This window comes from Rhodnius prolixus, unplaced genomic scaffold (genome assembly GCF_049639745.1).
Source record: "Rhodnius prolixus isolate KJV_2025 unplaced genomic scaffold, Rpr scaffold_7, whole genome shotgun sequence".
NCBI classification, from domain to species: Eukaryota; Metazoa; Arthropoda; class Insecta; order Hemiptera; family Reduviidae; genus Rhodnius; species Rhodnius prolixus.
The window spans coordinates 32,374,938-32,399,716 of NW_027411582.1; positions in this window are offsets into that span (position 1 = coordinate 32,374,938).

Sequence of the window (24,779 nt, forward strand, 5' to 3'; positions counted from 1 at the left end):
CTTTGTTTTGGTAAAAAGTTGTGTTTGAATGAACATCATATAAAGCATTAGTTGCATAGTGGTATTATACAATACCAGTGTTCCACACTAAAAAAGGACTATTGAAATGGTATTAATTTTTTTCTTTTCTTTTTTTCGTATTTCGAGAGTGATGATTATTTGAGAGGGATGATTATTTGGGAGGGATGATTATATATGTAAAATAATGGAAATGAATGTTTATGTCCATTATTTTATAATAAAAGAAATTCTGTGCAACTAGGGCTGTTATTTTCTTTAAAATCGTCTGCCTCAAAGAGTTAACTCACAATTAGGAATAGAAAATAGAAATAGAAATAATTCATTTATTAAATCTTCAAGTTGTACACTACTAAAGATTTGAACAAGACAGACAAGTGACAATCTTGAATCGACTGCTTGCTGAATTGTACTTAACATTGGTGATTAGTAAACGTTCTCTAAACATTTGGAATTTAAGACGAGCAAAAAGGGCGAGAGATATAAATAAAAAACAATTTATAGAGTAATAAATAGGTGGATCATAGCAATGTATAGTTTTTTTTTTAATTACTATTTAATATTACATTAATTCCATTTACGTAAACCACTTTGCAAATAGTGAGAAATGCAAATGCATTTTATTTTAATTCAATCTGATTTTTTTTTTCATTTTTTTAATTGAAAAAAAAGTATCGCCAATAACAACGATTATTATAGATCATTATTTTTCTTTTTAATTGAAACAATAAAACTCAAAAAATGAAATTTTTATTTTTGATCAATAAATTGAGCATTATTTTTAAATTTATTGATCAAAAATAATGATTATTTCATTATTTGTGGGGGCAGTAATTATCGATTTCAAAATCCGATTTATGCGACAGTTACGATCATGTATATTATACTCGTACAGATTTTTCATACAACTTACAGCGTTATACTTGCCACGCAATACATAGATGTGTTGCGGGCATAGTAGAACTTGATTTTAGTACGCAGAGCTGGTCTAACTTTTACTGCAGCGATGGAAACCAATTGTTGCGAACGTGTCTAATTTTTGATAGCAATTTCACTCCGGAAATATCAGTTTTTTGGGGGGGGGAGCAGGGGTCCCTTGAGTGGAAAAACTATAAACAAATTTCCCTTGATTTGAAAATTTTTTCAAAGCTTTATCATTTACGAAATAAAAGAAACTCTGTACATAACTTATCACTTATCAGCTCCAATTGTTTGTATACAGAATCATTGGAAATTACATAGAACTTTAAAGATCGTATTTGGATGGTTGTTATTGGTTTAGAGGTATTACGTTATAACAATGGTCCGTTCCATGCTTTTACATAATACCTGCGCATACAATAGCTGAGCTGTCATTTGTATACAGCCTTGAATCAAATGGATGTAATCATACATTATCTAGCATACATAACTCACCACTACAATGTTAACAGACCTGTAGATTAAACAAACTTCAATTAGTAACCATTCCCAATCATCTTATGAATCTGTATCTAGACATCAGTAATTATGGACGAATTGACTCATCATGTTGATTATATTCATTACGATACCTAAACATGCACAAATACTAGCGCATCTGTGTGTGTGTGTGTCTCGTTTCAAGTGCACAGATACATTTAGCATAGACGGCCCTTCTCCTAAAGTTTCAATCTCCTTTAGATCTTACTAGGAAATTAATTTCAGATTAAGTATTAAGCATGAAGTACCTGATATTCCTTGTTTGGAAATTAGTAAGGAAATTTTATTCGTACAACTTTAGCTGAACTTAAACTCTCTTTGGAAACGGGGTGTAGAAACTTCTTGTAATTAAAGGTGGTGCGATAAGATGCCAATAATTAAATTCTAGCCTCCTAAAATAGCCTCAGCCATTTTTAAGAGGTCTCGAGAGCAGTTACCAACTATTTCCGATTTGCCTCTTATCATTCATCAGAGCCGCAGTTCTACCAACTCATCAGCATCATTTTTTTTTTTTTAGGGATTACCTCGCTGGCGAAGCGGTCATTATGTCCAGCCAAACAAAGACTTCCACTTTTTGTGATATTAGGCTCTTGCAATAGGATTTTCGTGAATGTAATTTATAAAGGGATTTTTAGGAATCATATAGGAGCCATTTTTCGAGAAAATCTCCCGCCCCCGCCCCAAACAAATTGAAAAATCCTGTCCTGTAAAGTGGTACTTTTTCAAACGCTTTTTTTTTTGCTTTGGTTTTCTTGTGGGGGAACCCTAAACAAAATTCCTCCTCCACTCGCTAATTTGATCTACCCGTTTTAATACAAGAACCATTCAAACACACACTTGATGATAACCACTTTTTTGGATCTTAGTAGAGTTTAGATTTAAAATGACGGGCCGGAACCGTATCCCCACGGCACCGCAGCCACAAGAGGCTTATTGTGCCTTCCCCTTAAGTCTAATATCTGACTGCGGCAACGGATACCAGCTTAAAGATATTCGAATGTAAAATTCTCCGAAAGATATACGGCCCAGTTTATGATAGTGATAATGGCAACTGGAGAATCAGAACGAACAGGGAGCTCTACGCGTTGTATAACGATATTTGCGTTACTCATTTTATAAAAGTCCATCGCATCGAATGGCTTGGTCATGTGGAAAGAATGCCAGATAACCGTATACCACTACTGCAAGGCACGGTTTTCGGAAAAAGGAGAATTGGGCGCCCACGTAGACGCTGGATCCAGGAAGTGGAGGAGGATCTAATGACACTGGGCGTCACCGGCTGGAAAGGAAAAGCTATGAACAGAGAAACATGGAATGATATTATTAAGGAAGCCAAGGCCCACCCCGGGCTGTAGAGCTGTATAGTAAGTAAGTAAGGTGAAACCTCCCCTTCTAAAAAGGTCGAGGGCTTTCCCTACTAGTTCCTTCTGCGCTATTATCTTCTTTGGCCTCAAAGTTCCACAGATATCGTAGCGCAATCTCTCAATTGCAACGCAATCGAACAACAGGTGAGAGGCCGTTTCCTCCTCCTCCTCTTCTTCCTCCTGACACAATCTGCACAACGGTTCCGAGCTAATAAGCCCCTATCTTGTGCAGGTACTTTCTGTACCTTCCGTGCCCTGTGAATAGGCCTGTAATCAGAGGTGATCTGATTTCTGCCCAAACCTAGAGTCACTTTAGTTCTCTGTTTGCACAACAAGGGCATGTCCCTCTTGCTATGTTTGACCCCAGGAAGCATCACCCAGTACCTTTCATGTTCTCTCTCCAGATCCAATCTCGGAACTGCACCCCTAGTGATCCCCAGGACTTTGGAACTTAGTAAGTTCCTACTAAACGTGCATTTTTCAGCGATCTAGTGGTCTATTACCACCAAATCATCCACTATCTTTCTTTAACAAGATTAATCTGCTTCGTAGTATCCTCCCATAGGAATACGTACTAACACTAATACAGGAGTCTCTACTCAATCTATCTAACCCCCAACCAACGCAATCTGTCGTCGGCTTTTATAGAAAAACTTCTAAACACAAATTAACCACTATTTAGTTTACAGATGCACTTTACTGCATGTAGTAAAATCAAAATATCTGGACCGCTCTGAGAGATTGTATTCATTTTTATAGCACGAAACCTAGGTAATAAAAACCTAGTTAAAATAATCTAAATAAATAAAGGTGGAATTTTGAAATAGATAAATATAAAAAAGCTATCCCAGTGGAATCCAGAAAGTTAAAAAGGGGCTGAAAGCAATAAAGAGGATGTTCCCCTTTTTTAAGGTGAATTTATAATCATTTAAATGAAATTGGATTAGTACAATAAAATAAATAAATAACGACGTGCAATAACAATTAAAGGAAGTGGGAAAAAAAGAACTAATTTGATGGGAAAGAATTGAAGTCCTGTTAAGAGTCATTTGATCTGAGCCAGTAGAATCGCCTAGAAGAAGAAGAAGAAGAGAGAAAGAGGCAGAACTTTGCTAAGAGAAGGTGCTACTGGAGAGGATTGGCGAGATTTCCAAAGTGTGCGAAGCAGACTGGCAGTTGGAGAACGGTTAAAACTATCGCCCGTTCCGCCCCGTAAACTGTGACAAGTGGTGGTGGTAACGTTGGCGGCCAGCTTGCTCTGCCGCCTCCAATGTGCACTTGTGGAGTAGTAAATTTATTACTGTACAGGTCATAGAGAAGTCACGAGTCTAACTCGAATCGTAAATTGCAGCGTTGCTATTGGTCTGCTCCATTCTTGTAAGCTTGGATATTCCTGTCCTTCCTCCTACTCTTTCTCAATATTATTATTGTATTTTTTAAATTAAAAGGCGGGCTATGTATTAAAAGCTCTGGACCAAACTTATAATAAATATCACCTGAAGTGGGAAAGCAATGTCTTAATAATACTAAACTTGATCTCGTTAACACGTGGAAGACTCATTTCTGTGAAACTTTTGGGACATCCATGGCAGATTCCCTTCAGCATTTACCACCAACCACTTCCTTTTCCTATGGACTTCCACCATACCATTAAGTACTCCATGCGGTTACTAACCTAGATCTCTTAACGACCAGATGGGTTACAATGTCCCGATTGGTTTTGCTGTCAATTCTATTAAGTATTCTTCTTCTTCTCTTCTCTCTCCTTCACGTTTCAGTCTTGTCTGAGGATTCAATTTCAGCTCAACGTACAACAGGTGAAGGCGGAAATAAAAGCATTCTATCAGTAGTACGAGTATATCGGAGTTTAACTTATTTCCCGGAGTAATTTTCCACATGTCTGTTCATTTAACTTTGGGTCTTCTTCTCTCGAACCATTTTCTCCAAGAATGGAAGCTGCTGTACCTTGAAGGATTCTTGTGATTATTAGGATCTTTTTGTGTGACGAAATATTTTGTGAGGAACTTCGAACTCCCCAATTTGAATCCCACGTATGACTACATTTTATTTTAAAAAGGTATTGTTTTGTATTAGGTATTATGAATGACTGCATACGTGGGATTCGAACTGAGGATCTCCCACTTACATAGCCCCACGCTCTAGACCGCTAGACCAACACCCGCCCATTCTTGGCAAGATATTCTTACCGTAATCATAAGTCTAGAAGTCTTGCATACATTAAAACATTAAAATGTACATTAAAATGATGTGATGGTTGCTGGTATTTGATGATAAAACAAATTTATCCTGATTCACCCACAACCATTACATTACACTATATTTTTTTTTAAATCTTCAATTATTATTATTTTTTGTTCTTAGCGTCAGAAAGAACATTTTTCGCAGCCAGAGGACCTCCCCAAAACTGGTGTATTTCTGGTGGAAAATTAATATTAAAAACCGTTCACGAATAAGATAAAATTGTAACTTTGATCTTAAATATCTCGACAAATATTAAAGATATCGAAACGGGGTTAATGTTCTTGACAAAACCAGTGGTCCTTATGAAAGCTTGATCAGTTTTTTGGCCGTAACTCCGCCAAAAATGGAAGATACAGCAAAAGGAGTGGAAAATTTGAAAACTACACCAAAAAAACATATAGTTTATTAAATGTTTTTTTTTCGGATTTCCGCTTTCCTTAAAAGACATTAGCGATTTGTGCGTTTTAAATGGATCACCCTGTATACATCATTAACTAAAACCATTTTCAATTAACCTTATCCCTTCTTAAGATGAAGTATTCATGACTTTTTACCGGAAATACACAAATAGACGTTTCCTTAACAAGAAAAATTTATTTTTATCAATAATCAAAAAACCGACAGTGTACGGAGCGGAATAGATTTTGCAGATTTTTTTTTTTTCTTTCTGTTCTCGAAAACAAATGTTTTTGTATAATACAGGGTGTTCAGCATAAGACTACCGTTACTTCGGGAGGCGATTCTGGGCATCATTTGCAACAAAAAAGTCTATATAAACTATGGCTCGATTCGGCTCCGTTTTATAGATATCTTTAATTTTATTTTTTTTTTCAAGGTACTAAACGTTTGCAAAAAATCGTATTGGATTTGATGATTCTAATCAATTATATTCTTATGGTAGGTGAATTCCTTTCATAATGCCGACGCAGTTTTGAGGCCTACTTTTTTTGCAATTAATCACAGATTTCTGCATCAATTTTTAACATAACCCCAATGCATTGTATACCTTTCGAAAGGTGATTGTATGTAGATGTTTTTCATGAATAGTGCACGTTTTTCACATATATAATATTTTTGAGAAAAATGAAGTCATAGTTTTTGGAAAAAATTAGAAACTTGCTATTTCTTATGTTTGGGCCTCAAAGTGAAATTCTTAATATTATTATTTTGGAATATAAATTAGCTAATTTAAAAGGAAATTTAACCTTCTTTCTAATGAGCTTATTGAAATTGCTTTAGCTACAATAGTTTGAGAAATATAGACAACTGTTTGCTAAAAAGTAGTAATACCTTTAAAAAACGTAAAATTAAAAATATCTATAAAACGGAGCCGAATCGAGCCATAGTATATATAGAATTTTTTGTTGCAAATGATGCCCAGAATCGCCTCCCGGAAGTTACGGTAGTCTTAAGCTGAACACCCTGTATACACAAACACAGAGACCTTAAACCGGATATTAACTGAAAAAATTCGGTATTGAAAATCTTTATGACGTCAACATTTGCCACTTATGAAGGATAAGAGAAATTAATTGGGTTATTTAAATTGAAAAAAAGAAAAGAAAAAAGCTTAGAAGCTGTGCAGATTACATTACGCATTCTTCGTGCTTTAAATTTTCACAAAGCTTGTAAAATTAAGTCATGTAGTCACTATAGTATAATGAATGATTCCAGCGAAATGCTTGAAGAGTAAATTGTATTATAGTAAAGTAGGAACCTCCCCAGTTCGTCCCATCATCGTTGGGCTCTACCACTCTTAACTATGGTACCGCAAGCTTGTTTAAACTTGTCTGAGTTGATTATGGTTAATAATTAATGTAAAGGTGTAAAGTTTGTGTGGAACAATTTAAATTGAGTTAACTGTTTTATTAAAGGAGCCAAAGCATAAAATTTACGTAATGAATGGGCTTCCGCTCTTATCCCAGAATTCTCCCATTCAAAAAACAGGACTTGTTTTCCAATAATTAATTTTTGTTTTTTTTTTTTCTTTTAAATTAACTTTATTATCGTTCTTATTGCAACCTTGCAAGCTCTCTGGTGAAGTCCAATGCTTCCCTAAAGCCACGTTAATCCCGCGATTAAATCAGAAAGGAAGGAACTCGTTACGAGAAGTTTTACTTATATAAAATTGAAGATTACAGCATTACTGTTCATTATTTTTTGGTGACTGATTCATTGTTTCAATAGATGATATATATTAATTATGCCGAGCTTTCGACCTAAGGGACTAGGTCATCTTCAGGGCTGTGGAACATATTTATAATGTGTTAACAATAATTATATTAAAATGAATATGTACGAGGTGTGTTCAAAAAGTAACGGGAATTTTCGTTTTTTGAAAAAAATATTTATTTATTCATCTACATTAATATTGTCGCCTTCAAAGTAGTCCCCTTCGCATACAATACACTTGTGCCAGCGCTTTTTCCAATCCTCGAAACACTTCTGAAACTCGATCTTTGTGATAGCTTTCAGCTCTTTCAGCGATTCGCTTTTAATGTCATCTATGCTTGTAAAACGACGGCCTTTTAATGTTCTCTTTATGTTTGGAAATAGAAAAAAGTGACATGGAGCCATGTCTGGCGAATATGGAGGCTAGGGCATCGTTAAAGTTTTGTTTTTGGCCAAAAATTCACGAACAAGCAATGAAGTGTGAGCAGGTGCATTATCGTGGTGCAAAATCCATGAATTGTTTTGCCACAAATCCGGGCGTTTTTTTCGGATTGCTTCACGCAAACGGCGTTGAACTTGTAGGTAGTACTCCTTATTGATTGTTTGACCTTGTGGCAAGAATTCATGATGCACTATGCCATTAAAATCGAAGAACACAGTGAACATAACCTTCACATTCGACCGCACTTGTCGAGCCTTTTTCGGTCTTGGCGATCCAGAATGCCTCCACTGGGACGATTGAGCCTTAGTTTCGACATCATATCCGTAAACCCATGTTTCGTCACCTGTTATAACACGTTTCAGTAGATCCGCATCGTTGTCGACTTCATTGAGTGACTCTTGAGCAACTTCCATTCTCCGCTGTTTTTGTTCGAAATTCAACAATTTTGGAACAAATTTTGCTGCCACACGTTTCATACCCAAAACATCCGAAAAAATTTCATGGCATTGAGCCAATTGATATGGCAACATCATCAGCGACTTCTCTGATTGTGATTCGGCGATCGTTCATAACCATTTCTTTCACTTTTTTCACGTTTTCATCGGTTGTTGATGTGCTTGGACGTCCAGGTCGTTCGTCATCTTCAACGTTTTCGCGGCCATCTTGGAAACGCTTATACCACTCGTAAATCCTTGTTTTACTCATAGCAGACTCACCATATGCCTTTATTAACATTTCACACACTTTATTTCATTTTTTACGCAAAATTTAATACAAATTCTTTGATCCATTTTTTTTAACAAACAAAAATCGCCAAGCTCGAAAAACACGTCTAACCTTAACGGCTGCCACTTAAGAAGTAAACAATGAATATTACTGAAAATTTTATCGTACTTCAGGGGCATGTGTACCAACATAATAAAAAAAAAATTTTTACAATCAGACTCTCCAAACCCGCGAAATTTAAAAATTCCCGTTACTTTTTGAACACACCTCGTATAATGTAACATAATTTATTAGTAAATTACGTTAGATTAGTATAGATTCAACTAGGGCCTACGCCACTGCGACCCCTTTGGATCTATTGTGGCTCCCCTCACTCTAAAGCTCACCCTCTAGACCCTGTCCTTTTAATCAGACTCTTAATGCTGGAGAGCGACTCTTGGGTAAAGCTCACCAGGCCTTGGTTTTTCCTCCCCCGAGAAGTAACATCCTTAGCCCAGACCAGCCCCTTACACAGACACAACACGTGCAGAGTGCCGTTTCCTCTTCCTCTTCCTGACAGAACCTACAAAAGGCTATCATCTGCCAGGCCCCCATGCGATGCATGTAGGCTTCCTGAGACTTCCTACAATGGCCCAGTTAATAGGCCCCTACAATTATCCTTATAGCCCCACAGGGCCTTGACGGATTAATTATGCAGTCAGCCTTGGCAAATAGCCTTCTTCTAAAATAGATCCAAAGGGGTTGCAGTGGCTTAGGCCTTAAGGGCGTCCTAATTGAATCTAATCTAATCTAATCTAATCTAATCTAATCTAATGTAATTTACAAAATTATTTACCTAATAAATTACCTTACATTATACATATTCATTTTAATATAATTATTGTTAACACACTGAACTCCTTCGCCTGCCTCTGCCCAGTGGTGGCAAGCCACCACTCCTGAGACCTACTCTGCATCCATAGGTTAATGGCCGCAGACTTAACACACTTCGAAACCCCAAAACAGGGCTCCGGGCTAACGAAGTGTCCCGCAGAGCCTTCCCAGGCCAATAAATCTGCCATTTCGTTTCCCTTATATCCTGAATGACCAGGTACCCAAGTAAATTACGTTACATTATACATATAACTACTTTTAATATAATTATTGTTTAACAAACTGTAAATATGTTCCACAGCCCTGAAGATGACCTAATCCCGAAAGCTCGGCACAATTAAAAATACAAAATATGACTGAAATTGGCAGTTATTTTTGTCATCCTATTATTATAGCTTATCTACATAAAATAGCCACGCTCATGGTACTGGTAGGGGGGACCCACTTTGAAAATTTAACTGGATACACCATGAACAAGTTTTTCCAATAGTTTTAAGAAATAATCAGTGACTATTATGTAACTAAGCAACGTTATAAACTATGAAGGTCCAAAAAAAAAGTACCTAAGGTTACACTGTTACTATGGTACAAATCCTAATTTAAGTGTCTGACGTGTTAATATGGTTTTGTAACACAAAACAAGATTACCTCTTCCGCTCCTGACCTGTGCTGGTGACCTTTACCTTTAGTTTACCTAGTGCATTGTATAACCTGAAATTGTACAACAAAACAAACGTGAAACCTTCATTATAATAATGTGCGTCACAAAATCTATTTAAACAAAACTAAGATGACTTTGTCCACGTCATTGTTGTGACGTACTCTCTCCCTCTCTCTCTCTCTTTCTTTCTCAGAGCCAGCTGAGGGGGGTAGAACAATTGCAATGATATATATACGGTGGTAGGGTGTGGGCCAGGTGTTCGTAAATAATAAATCTGTCACATTTCTTGAATGATAAAGTTGTATTATCTTTCCACCTGAAGCAACTGTGGACAAGCCTATCTTTCTTATGCTCATGCAGGAGTTAAAGCCGGTTTAACGATACAACCCAGAACTTAACACTCTGGACATCTCCGACCTTCACACAAATTAGAAAGGGTCAAGTAAATCCTGGCGCAGAAGTGTCCCAACCTTTTGGGCTTTCTGGACATTGGAAGGAGAAGAACTATGTGGGGCCGCACTTCTTTAAGCACCTCTTCCCCCCCCCCCCAAGAAATATGACGTAAACCCACAGAAGGCTTTCTCTCTCTAAAATTTATGAGCTTAGTTATATTTTTTTTAAATTTTTTGAACTTTAAATTGTTCACATATTCACATATTTTACGCTAGGACTTAGAACGTAGAAGGGCCGCCTTTATCTTACCTTATAATCTTGCTCCTCTGATTACATCTACACTCCAAGAATTTTCAGTCATCATTGTATAAATCGCTAAAGATTCTACTGGCTCCTGGTGCCACGGTAGCCGAGCGGTTAGAGGCTAGACCCGCAAAGCTAAGATGTATTGTTGGTTTTGTGGGTTCGATTCCCGGGGTCTAGGCCTTGGATTTTATTTAATGGTTAATATTAGAATTAAATTAAGTGTGTTTACTAGTCGCCTACGTAGGCGCCACGGTAGCTGAGCGAATATGTGATACTGGGTTCGATTCCCGGTCTTAGGCCTTGGATTTTATTTAATGGTTGATAAAAGAAATTTACAATAAAGTATGTTTGCTAGTCGCCTCCGTCCACGACACCTAATTTGGTAGTTGGATATAAAGCCCGCCTGAAAAAATAGGCAATTACTTTACTTTAGTCGCCTACGTCGTCCACGACACTTAATTTAGTAGTAGGATGTAAATAGCCCCGCCAGTAAAAATACTTTCTACAGATTCTACAGTCTCCTAATCGTGCATGCCGCATTGTCTTCACAAATAGATCTACCTTACATCCTGCTATATTCGTACAGGTTCCTCATTCTTAAATTACAACCCAAGAGTTCCGATGTACATCCAAATTGTACTGGTTTTGTTTTATGAGATTTGATTGGAGTTATTCAGTATCTGAGTCAAAATGCTAACTTGAACCGATCCATTCTTTGTTTTTGTTTGTTTCCCCCCTCCAAAAGACCAAGGAGTTCTATTCCTTTATTACTGTCTACAGTAAGAAAGAATAGTTCGCCCAGAATTACTTATACTTTCAGTTGACCGACCGAGATATAAAACCTTATTGAGGAGCAAATTTCAACTTAGAACAGTACAATCAGGCACCAATATTTTTTTTTTTTATAAAAAAGAAAAAACTGTTTCAGTAATCGATAATTCAAATAATCGAAAATCTGCACGATAAAAGAAAGCACGAAAAACAAAAGAAAATAACGAACAGAAAATTTGTATCGATATATATATCTATTTTTTTTTTTAATTGCTAACTAGATCTACTAATCTGGTACATACTTTCTAGTGAGAAATTGGCCAAACTTTGAAGGCCATGGCTGCTAAGTTTGATTAAAAAGTAAAAGGGAAAACACTGAGTGTACTTCTAAACAAGGGAATAAGCCACAATCCATTAAGGGTTGACTGGGTGGGCCCTAAAAAGGGCTGATTAGCTAAACCAGTAATTGAATTTAATCTAATCTAATAGGGTCTGAAGGACAGCAAAAGCTTGAAAATGGTTGAAATAAAAATAAGTGAAACCCTTTATTAGAAGATACTGGGATTGTTACCTGGAATAAAAAATTTACAAAGCTCAACTTGGGCTTTTTTATTTTGGTAAACATGGTATTTTATTAAAAAAATAGGTAATTCTGTAATAAAAGAGAACAGCTTACCTGTCTGTTTACTTACTTTTAAAAAAAACAGTAATTAAGGCCATCGCTGTGTATAATACATACCTATATACACGTATGTACAAGTATAGGTGGCTATATTAATAATTAAGAAGAGGCTATACAGGGTGCCCTATATTATACAGCGTGCTAAAAAAAAAAAAAAAAAAAGCTTCATTATTTTAAAAAATAACACTAACACAACAATGAAACTTTTTAGCATTTACTGTATCAACACTTACAATTTTTCTTCATCTGTTTTTCTTTGTTTACACAATGTGCGCGCGCATCCTTCTCTCTCTCTCTCTCTCTCTCTGCGCTTTCTCTTGAATTATGTTCACTGCATTCACACCCTGGGGAATGCAGCAGATCTTTCAGTCTGTGCATTTACTTTAGACTTTCAGCCCTTTTTTTTGGAGGAAATAGGGGGTTCGTTTCATTATATTTTAGTTCGTTTAACTTTCTACATTATAATCTTATTTAATGTTTGCTTTCTTTTTCAAATCATTCTTTATTACAGTAGTAAAAAGTTTTTATTGGTAATTTTTTATTTAATTCTCTTTCACTTTGAATACAAGGTTTAGTTATGTTTTTTATTACCATAAAAAAAAAGTAAATAAGGTACAGTAATGCCTATTGTTTCATGTAGGCTTTAAGTCAAACCACCAAATTAGGTGTCGGCTATGTTTGTTACTTTACTACAAAGTTCTAATATTAAACATTAAATAAAATGCACAAGGCCTAGACCAAGGGGAATGGAACCCACTAAACCAACAATACATCTTAGCTTTGCGGGTCTAGCCTATAACCGCCTAACATACTTTACTACAAAGTTCTAATATTAAACATTAAATAAAATGCACAAGGCCTAGTCCAAGGGGAATGGAACCCACTAAACCAACAATACATCTTAGCTTTGCGGGTCTAGCCTATAACCGCCTAACATACTTTACTACAAAGTTCTCATATTAAACATTAAATAAAATGCACAAGGCCCGGACCAAGGGGAATCGAACCCACTAAACCAACAATACATATTAGCTTTGCGGGTCTAGCCTATAACCGCCTAACACACTTTACTACAAAATTCTCATATTAAAACCATTAAATAAAATGCACAAGGCCCGGACCAAGGAGAATCGAACCCACTAAACCAACAATACATATTAGCTTTGCGGGTCTAGCCTATAACCGCCTAACACACTTTACTACAAAATTCTCATATTAAAACCATTAAATAAAATGCACAAGGCCCGGACCAAGGGGAATCGAACCCACTAAACCAACAATACATATTAGCTTTGCGGGTCTAGCCTATAACCGCCTAACACACTTTACTACAAAATTCTCATATTAAAACCATTAAATAAAATGCACAAGGCCCGGACCAAGGGGAATCGAACCCACTAAACCAACAATACATATTAGCTTTGCGGGTCTAGCCTATAACCGCCTAACACACTTTACTACAAAATTCTCATATTAAAACCATTAAATAAAATGCACAAGGCCCGGACCAAGGGAAATCGAACCCACTAAACCAACAATACATATTAGCTTTGCGGGTCTAGCCTATAACCGCCTAACACACTTTACTACAAAATTCTCATATTAAAACCATTAAATAAAATGCACAAGGCCCGGACCAAGGGGAATCGAACTCACTAAACCAACAATACATATTAGCTTTGCGGGTCTAGCCTATAACCGCCTAACACACTTTACTACAAAATTCTCATATTAAAACCATTAAATAAAATGCACAAGGCCCGGACCAAGGGGAATCGAACCCACTAAACCAACAATACATATTAGCTTTGCGGGTCTAGCCTATAACCGCCTAACACACTTTACTACAAAATTCTCATATTAAAACCATTAAATAAAATTCAAGGCCTAGACCAGGGAAATCGAACCCACTAAACCAACAATACATCTTAGCTTTGCGGGTCTAGCCTATTACCGCCTAACATTCTTTACTACAAAATTCTCTTATTAAAACCATTAAATAAAATCCAGTACCGTTATACTATTAGCTATGCGGGTCTAGTCTCTCTAACCGCTCGCCTATCGTGGCGCCTATAAAATCAGTATAAATAAAATCAGGGACCCACTAACGGCTGTTGGAGAATATGGGTTTTACTGTCTCATTTTCTGTAGTCATTAAAGGGCTTAGGGTGTAGCGCAAATTTTAGATCATCTTAATAAAGACTCATTCAACAAAAATTGCAAACTCAATTTACAAAACCCAGAATCCGGAAAAATTGGGAGAAATCGTGATTCTCAAATGATAAAGATGGTTTTTTTGATGAAATCAAAGGGTAATTTCATTGCACTTAGTTTGGGACTTTGCTTTCCAATGAAAACAATATATTGTTGGATAAAAGGGTCAAATAAGTTTTAGATTAGCGACTCTAGGGAAATGAGAACACTATTATAAGGAGGGAAGAAAACCTACCCAATTAGAAGATGAGCAATAAGATGGAGAAAAGGGAAAGAGGGAGGTTTCAAGGAAGTTGGCATGGTTATCCATCACAGTTTTGTTTACTATAACCAAGTTGTACCGCAAAACTCCCTAGTAATACCCTTGCAATTCCCAAAACTTTGCATTATACAAACCGAGACGGTTACCAATTAGACGACTAGACATAGCACCAAATAACAGTATAAGATATGCAGTCGTCCTTTTGGTTAGGGGCGGAGGGTTTTTAATTGGTTAGCCAAACTTTAACCCCCACCACCGACTACTTTGCCCATCTGTCTGTCAGTTCTGGTGACAACTGAAAACTATACAACCAGAATAATTCGGCCCTTGGAACCTAAAGGTTTAGAGACGGACTGTTTACTTTTGAATACAACACCAGCGGCCTCTCAGCGAATATGGATTAAGTGAGATGAATTGGTCCCTTGTTTGGAACTTATTCACTGCATACTAAGATTAAATAATGTTTTTTTTTTTGTTTATTTAAATTATTGCTGTCCCGTGTTTGGATAGTTAAGAAAAAGAAATCCGAAAAAAAAAACCGGAGGGAACTTTTATTCACCTTTCCCTCATTTCTAATTCTCAAACTACGCTTTTCTGAAAATGTATTTATTTCTTACGAACATCACCCTGATTCTAAAATCTAATTGGAGAAAATCCGTCTGTAGCAGGCCTGAGAAAAACGTAGGTCACGTGTGGCACATGTAAAAATTTTTGTTGCGGTACGAAATTGAATAAGAAAGTGAAGGGATTTGGTCAGTGGTTAGAGGCGCCACGGTAGCCGAGCGGTTAATAAAAGAAATTTAGAGTAAAGTATGTTGGGCGATTATAGGCTAGACCCGCAAAGCTAAGATGTATTGTTGGTTTAGTGGGTTCGATTCCCGGTCTATACCTTTAATGGTTAATATGAGAAATTTATAGTAAAGTATGTTGGGCGATTATAGGCTAGACCCGCAAAGCTAAGATGTATTGCTGGTTTAGTAGGTTCGATTCCCCAGGTCTAGGCTTTGGATTTTATTGAATGGTTAATATGAGAAATTTATAGTAAAGTATGTTGGGCGATTATAGGCTAGACCCGCAAAGCTAAGATGTATTGTTGGTTTAGTAGGTTCGATTCCCCAGGTCTAGGCTTTGGATTTTATTTAATGGTTAATATGAGAAATTTACAGTAAAGTATGTTGGGCGATTATAGGCTAGACCCGCAAAGCTAAGATGTATTGCTGGTTTAGTAGGTTCGATTCCCCAGGTCTAGGCTTTGGATTTTATTTAATGGTTAATATGAGAAATTTATAGTAAAGTATGTTGGGCGATTATAGGCTAGATCCGCAAAGCTAAGATGTATTGTTGGTTTAGTGGGTTCGATTCCCTGTCTATACCTTTAATGGTTAATATGAGAAATTTACAGTAAAGTATGTTGGGCGATTATAGGCTAGACCCGCAAAGCTAAGATGTATTGTTGGTTTAGTGGGTTCGATTCCCTTTCTATACCTTTAATGGTTAATATGAGAAATTTATAGTAAAGTATGTTGGGCGATTATAGGCTAGACCCGCAAAGCTAAGATGTATTGCTGGTTTAGTAGGTTCGATTCCCCAGGTCTAGGCTTTGGATTTTATTTAATGGTTAATATGAGAAATTTATAGTAAAGTATTTTAGGTATGTGTGATAGGCTAGACCCGCAAAGCTAAGATGTATTGCTGGTTTAGTAGGTTCGATTCCCCAGGTCTAGGCTTTGGATTTTATTTAATGGTTAATATGAGAAATTTATAGTAAAGTATGTTAGGTATGTGTGATAGGCTAGACCCGCAAAGCTAAGATGTATTGTTGGTTTAGTAGGTTTGATACACGATCTAGGCCTTGGATTTTATTTAATGGTTAATATGAGAAATTTACAGTAAAGTATGTTGGGCGATTATAGGCTAGACCCGCAAAGCTAAGATGTATTGTTGGTTTAGTGGGTTCGATTCCCGGTCTATACCTTTAATGGTTAATATGAGAAATTTATAGTAATCGCCTCCGTCCGCGGCACCTAATTGTGGTAGTTGGACGTAAAGCTCGCCTGAAAAAATAGGCAATTACTTTACTTTTTTAAGTCAATGGTTAGCTTATGCTGGATTCTAAGGCAGTGATCTCCAGCTGCTGGGCCTTATTTTTTCTCTTCTTACAGCTCACTCAAACGCCCTACCTCATTTTTACAATTACGATAATGGCAGTAAGAATTAATCCAAATTCAAAGTTTTAACAGTTTTGAAAAAAAAAAAAAGATTATGAGCTAAAACTTGTAGCAAAATAAATTCATGTGGGTGATTTCTTTTCAAATTCTTATTTTATTACTTCACTAAATTAAATCATTAAAAAAAAAAGCCACAAACATTTTATTATTTATTATTTATTTTGTACCACTTATTTATAGATAAATAGTAACAGAAGATAGGAATTCCAATTGAAAGAGGTTGATAGATGTCCTATCTTTCGCTTTGTCTGCCAGTCTGTGTCTCTACCAATGAAATTGTAACAACATTGCTAAAGTTCTGTGGCACTCTAAAGTCAATTGGGCATACTCCTAGCACTCAACAAAGAACCTCATAGCCTTGTTTCCTGTTTATATTGTCCTAGACCGGGCTCCAGTCCACAAGAAGTGAGTAACTACTAGTTTTAACTTCAATAAGTTAACCAGAAATTTTGTTTTCTACTTCCGCTAACTACGTTGTAGCTGCCTATATAGTTTTGTTTCATTCCTTATACAAAATTAACTATATTTTTAATAATTCCAACTGTGGAAAAATTTCATGTTATTGGATTAAAGTGTAAAATGAAAAGTGAAAAAGAGACCGGAAAACTTCGCTGTTTTTTTTAAAAAAAAAAACTATCTAGTTAAAAAGGATTCTGGTGTTAATATTTTGTGAATTAAGAGTTTTCTTCATTTAAAAAGTTTATCCCTCACAAACCAGGTTACAAAGAAAAACTTTCCTGTTCTTACAAGGGCGAAAAGAACGATTAATTAATTTATCTAAAGAAATAGAACAATTTCATCCTTCTGAAGACCCCCTAATAACCAGGGAGTAAGTCTATTGTGCGACTTTCCTTGGAAAATGTTTAAGTAATTTATTAAAATATTTTCTAAAAGATAAAAAATATACCTAAACACCGGATTTGAACTGGGGATCTCCTACTTAAAAAAAACCATACATCGTAACTGCTTCAAAAATACCAAAATCTGCTCTAATTTTCTTCAACAAGCTGTTAACTTATATACAGTGGAGTCGTCTCGGTTATCCGTCATGACCGGGACCGGACACGTGACGGATAGTCGAATTGACGGATAATGGAAAAAAACCAGGAAAATTTCCTGATTCTTTTGTTTAACGTGTATAAAACTTTGTAATTAACTGGTATACATATTTTATACACTAAAGCCTTAAAGGTCAGTTATCTTTCATTATTCAATTCATTCTATTGTGTATTAAAATTAATGAATACAATGTCTGCGACATCTAATCGGTTTTGTGGGCGGTTTTGTTTGTGGTTGATCTTTTAAGGGAAAAAAACCCACAAACTGTCGAATGATGGACACGAGTATGTACCTAAAAGACAAAGGAAAAGATCTCAAAAGAAAATATTCACACTCTGCGTTGAAGGGGGGTTTGTGACCGTCACTAATCTTAAATTAGAATTAAATTATATCAAATGGGGTAAACCCCCAGATTTCTTTTTTAAGACAAAAGGACTCTTTTTTTAAGGCTAAGGGACTCTTTAAAATTTCTGTACACTTAAAATAATCTTTTTAAAATAATTTTTTGGGTTTTTTTTAATTTTTAAATACTGAGGAGAGTGACGGTTAATTGGAATAGACGGATAAAAGGGTGACGGATAACCGAGACTCCACTGTACTTATATACAGGGTGACCAGAGTTATATGCTCCACCCACTTTTTTTTTAAACGGCGGGAAATTTCGAAAAAATAAAAAACACGTATTTAATCATTTTTAGTCTAGTTTATTTTCAGTGATTGACCCATTTTTTTAAACCCCTGTATCTCGAGATACAGCATCCAACTTTTGTTTTTCAAATGGAACGTTATATTTTTTGTTGCATATTTTTGTAGTATTTGAGCTCCTAAAAACAACAAAAAAAATTTTTTTGAAATCGGTTAGGTTTTTCAAAAGTTATGGTAATTTAAAATATAAAAAACAAATTTCAGTTTACTGTCAAAATTACGGTATTTTTTTTAAAGAATCTGTTCAAACTGGGCACAACCAACGGATAAGCAAGCCAAAACTCTGGACTCCCACGCTTTGCTTGTAGCAGTACTTATGGTAGCGAAGTCAAGATCTAGGCAGGCTAGAGTAATTCGACGTTTCAGATCATCGACTGAAGCCACGGGATTAAGGATACTTAACACTTTATTTTTTTAGGTATCCCCACAAAATATGGTCCATTTGGGTCAAGTCCGAAGATCGAGGTGGCCATTGGATGGGACAATGAGTCCTTACGCACTTTTAATGGAAATTTCTGCCCAGCTAACCTCGAACCACTCTCGCCGGGCAACCATCTTGTTGAAAATACATATCTATCCGACGTTGTAGATGAACATCTTCAAGCGGAACTGGCAAAATGTCTCTGAAAAAAAAGTTGGATACCTTTCACCAGTTAAGTTCTCTCTGTAGAAGTATGGACCGATTAGTTGATTTCCTATAACTCCATCTAAACGTTTGTAGAAAAAACAACCTGAACGTCGAATACTTCTAGCCTGCCTAGATCTTGACTTCGCCACGATAAGTGCTGCTACAAGCAAAGCGTGGGAGTCCAGAGTTTTGGCTTGCCTATCCGTTGATTGTGCCAGTTTAAACAGATTCTTTAAAAAAAATAACGGAATTTCGACAGTAAACTGAAATTTGCTTTTCATATTTTAAATACCCATAACTTTTGAAAAACCTAACCGATTTCAAAAAAACATTTTTTGTTGTTTTTAGAAGTTCAAATACTACAAAAATATGCAACAAAAAATATAACGTTCCATTTGAAAAACAAAAGTTGGATGCTGTATCTCGAGATACAGGGGTTTAAAAAAATGGGTAAATCACTGAAAATAAACTAGACTAAAAATGATTAAATACGTGTTTTTTATTTTTTCGAAATTTCCCGCCGTTTAAAAAAAAAAGTGGGTGGAGCATATAACTCTGGTCACCCTGTATATACAGGGTGTCCCAAGCTATATGGATAACGACTTTTTCTCGGAAACTAAGATAGCTAGAAAAAACTAAAAAATACGTGTTCCCTTAGTTTTTTGTTAGGAATCCAAATTTACTTCGTAAATTTTTTTCGGTGCTTCCAGAAGCGAGGTACAGGCACCAACTTCATTTTTTCAAATAGGAAGGTGCAATTTTTATTTCAGAAATAGATTCCTCTATTTTTTTAAAGAAAAATTTACTTGAACGGTTTTTTTCTGTGAGCGATATTTTAGAAGTTATGAATGAAAACATGATTCTTATAAGAAATGTCAAAATGATAATATTATAACGGTTTTTTGATTGAATAAGAAGAAAAGTACTATTTTATCATAAATTTTACTCCTCATTAATATTGCAGATCATGCTCGAAATGGCCTCCACAATTAGAGATGCATAGACATGCACTTTCCTGCCAATTGCCCCTTACTGCCAAAGAAGTACATTCGGCTTTAACCGAGTTACAGGCATCTATTATTCTCTGCTTTAGTTCATCTACAGATGCAATTCCGGCTTGATTGTGATACACCTAGATTTAGAAATGCTTTTAGATAAGCAGAAATAAGGAAAGAAAGAAAAAAGTTATGAATAATCACCTTGTTTTTCAGGTATCCCCAAAGGAAATAGTCCGTAGGTGTCAAATCCGGTGAACGAGATGGCCACTGAATCGTCCCCCATGTCGATATAATACCATGAGGCATGTAAAGAGATATCTCGATAGGCAATTTGATGGGCATGTTATATCGACACGGGGGCTATTCAGTAGCCACCTCTCTCACAGGACTTGACACCTATGGACTATTTCCTTTGGGGATACCTGAAAAACAAGGTGATTATTCATAACTTTTTTCTTTCTTTCCTTATTTCTGCTTACCTAAAAGCATTTCTAAATCTAGGTGTATCAGAATCAAGCCGGGATTGCATCTGTAGATGAACTAAAGCAGAGAATAATAGATGCCTGTAAGTCGGTTAAAGCTGAATCTATTTCTTTGGCAGTAAGGGGCAGGAAAGTGCATGTCTATGCATCTCTAATGGTGGAGGCCATTTCGAGCATGATCTGTAATATTAATGAGGAGTAAAATTTATGATAAAATAGTACTTTTCTTCTTATTCAATCAAAAAACCGTTATAATATTATCATTTTGACATTTCTTATAAGAATCATGTTTTCATTCATAACTTCTAAAATATCGCTCACAGAAAAAAACCGTTTAAGTAAATTTTTCTTTAAAAAAATAGAGGAATCTATTTCTGAAATAAAAATTGCACCTTCCTATTTGAAAAAATGAAGTTGGTGCCTGTACCTCGCTTCTGGAAGCACCGAAAAAAATTTACGAAGTAAATTTAGATTCCTAACAAAAAACTAAGGGAACACGTATTTTTTAGTTTTTTCTAGCTATCTTAGTTTCCGAGAAAAAGTTGTTATCCATATAGCTTGGGACACCCTGTATATATATATTTTTTCAAATTCTGTTCTAAAATTTTTCACTTTTCCGTGAATTTCCCAAAAATTGCGCATCTGGTTAATTGATCTTATACATAATGTATATTAAGATTATGTATATATAATGTGGCAAAAGACAAGATGTTTTGCAGTTTGACTAGTTTGTCGGTCACGTGCAGGCCTGCTGTACACGTGACCAACCTACCTAATAAATTATTTTCATTTTTCCGAACGTCTATGTTGCGACTTCCTTCCTTTATAATGGAATCTCTTTATTATCCAATATTTCGCGTTTTTTTATTAGAGAGAAAGAGAAGGTGGTAATAAGTAAATTGTAAATAAGTTTTTAAAGTTTTCCCATAGACACCGGAAAACCCCCTTTTCATCGTTGTCCACATTTTCCAAAATAACCTCACAAAAAATAAAAACGTTGCGTGCACAGTGATGCTATCTAACATGTTTTACTTCAACTAAAGCGTGTAGCCTATTTTTAAATGAGGTTAGAAATCTATTTTCTATTTGTGAGGACATATCGTTCGCACCGTACCTAATGATGGAGCTTGTTTTTGCTCCTATCAGTTTGTCCTGTATGTGCAGAAATATAATAGGCAAAAAAAAAAACACCAGGAAATCATGTAAAGCTCAAATTTATATTGTATATTTTTTTAAATTACGGTAACACAAGTTTTTAACTGTTGAAAATGTGATTATGGCCGCAGTGTTGGATAATATCTTTGATATTATGTCGCAGTACGTAAGTTCATCGTATCCCTGGCCAGTCTCGGACTTATATCCATTGTCAGAGGTAGTAGAATCATTTCGACTTCAGTTTATATTACCATCTTACGAGGTGTGCCTATTAACCAACGAGACCATTGCTGTAAAACATTTTATTATAAATTTATACATATTTAGTTATTATCACCTTCAATATACACCCCTCCCCTATCCCTACAATGCTCCATGCGAATTTTCCATTGTTCGAAACCGTGCTGGAAGTCTTTTTCTGTCAGCTCCTGCATGACGCGTGCCGCTTTTTCTTTCACAGCTTTAAAGGACCTTAAATCGTGTTCCTTTTAATGCAGATTTGACTTTGGGGAACAGATGAAAGTCATATGGGGGCCAGGTCACAGGTGAATAAGGCGGATGGCCTAAAACTGGGATGTTGTGTCTTGGCTAGAAACGTCTTGTCAGACAATGCAGTGTGAGCCGGGCGCGTTGTCTTGATGAAGAAGAACCCATGACTTGTTCTTCCACAAATCGGGTCGTTTTTTTTTTTTCCTTACTCTTTCACGGAGTTAAGCTAGCTAAATTCCTCACCGGTAGGAATATTGATTAATTATAATCGGATATTTTCATCCGTTTTGGACGTGGAAGGGCGACCCAGGCGGTCATCATCTCCGACGTTTTCTCGGCCATCTTGGAAACGCTTGAACCACTCAAAAATTCGCGCTCGTAATACAACATTCATCGCCACAAAACTTCTTTTAATAAAAGATAAGTTTCAGTAGCGGTTTTACCCAAGTTTTGATGGGAAATTACCACGACAATTCGTTGCTCTACTGTATGTGCAGTATCATGTTTTCGGCAAAACGAAACTAACAGCTCTTAGACAAACGACGGTTCCGGTCAGATACAGATTTCTCTACAAACACGAGAGAGACGCTGCAATCGAAAGAGAAGAGGCTTTACGCTGCACAGCTGTCGGTCGTTAGGATTTTTAGTTCTTCTGTAGCAGCATCAGTCTCGTAGCCACACCTTGTACATTACACTAGTTGAGCCAGTAATACAAAAACTTTCCCTAGGTAGGATTAAGAAAAAATTTCTAAAAGTTTCCTTAATTTTCCTTTTTCATCCTGTTATTGGAACAAGCAAAAAAAAAATTAGAACGAAAATTCAGGTGAATGAACCGTGTTTTGTAATTTTCTCTCTTATCCCTGGTATTTTCTAAAGGCTTTTTAAAGAACTGCCGACTTAGCTACTTTGTAATTCAAAATGACTTTAAATTCACCAATGAAGAATAACAATTTGCGGTTCCCCCCCACAAAAAAAATGATAATGTAGAAAATTACAATCTTTGATATTTTGAAGTTTGTCGAGGAGGTAAGCAAAGAAAAACCAAAAACAAAAAACAAAAAATGAAATACTTAAAATTAAATATAAAAACTTTTTCCAAGACCAAATGAAGTCACAAAAGTTCCTTTTGCATATTTTACGCTCTTCGCCTTATTCTGGCTCTAATATACAACATGTTGATTTAGAGGAAGCCAATTGTAACAATTCTGCGGTTGGAAAAAAGTATTTACTTTATAAAGTTTACTTTAAAAGAAAGTTTTAACAAAGAATTTTTCCTCGAGGTTTTCCCATTCTCTGTGAAAATGGATTAACTTCTTTAAAAACAAAACAAAAAAACAGAGAAATTATAAAAGAGGAATTCATTGAATAGTTCACGATCCAATCGCTTAAATATTTTAAACAAAATACTTAGTTTGATTGTTCCCTTATACTTTCTTGAATTTAAGGGTATGTAAGTACACTCACTCAAGGGCTATAACGGTCCATGAAGGACCCGAGCCTCAGCCACAACAGCTATACACCTCTCTCTCTATTTCTTGCCGACGTCCTCCATCTCTGATGACCAACGGCTTCCAAATCTTCCTGCACGTCGGTCAATCACCCTAGTTGAGGCCTACCCCTCGCCCTTTTTCCACCAGGGTGTCCATATAAAGCTTTCCTGGGACCTTTCGTCTCCTCCATTCCGTGCAAATGTCCCAGCCATCGTAGTCTACCCAGACATTATAGTGGCTACTATATTAGGCCTCACCGAACAACAGTTCAACGACTTCTCGATTCGTCCTGATTCTATAGCCATCCTGCGTCCTTACAAGTCCAAAACTCCTTCTTAATACTTTTCTTTCCCACGTGCACAACCTTTGTTCGTCCGCTTTGGTTAATACCCATGCTTCCGAACCGTAGGTAACGATTGGACGCAGGTATAGTCTGGTATATTCTTAACTTTATGGCTCGGGACAAGCATTTCCTTTTGAAAACTGGCTGCAGCGCCCAGAGACATCTGGTATGTAAGTAATCAGCACAAAAATCGCAGATACGAGTTTAAAGTTTGATACCGTTTGCCGCTTCCACGATGGATTTTTTTTGGGGTGGGGGAGAAAAATAAAGTCAACACTAATTTCAGGTCCTTGGGACTGGGATTTCCTTCCACAGGAAATGGCTCTCATCTGGATCTTACAACTTTTATTTGGAGAATAACATTGAACTCCAAACTTTCAAGACCAATTGTACCCAGTTTCTGGGTTCTAGGCGAATCTCAAGATCACTCTTTTCCCCAAGAAAAATGATAGCCAAGAAAGGTTCCATGAATATTACAGAAATGGCTCCTTCCAGGTATCTTGTGTAAACCTTCTCTGGATAATAATAGCCAGTCAGTCCAGGAGATGTATTAGACTTCCCCCACCATCATCTCATAGAATTTGTAAAATACTCC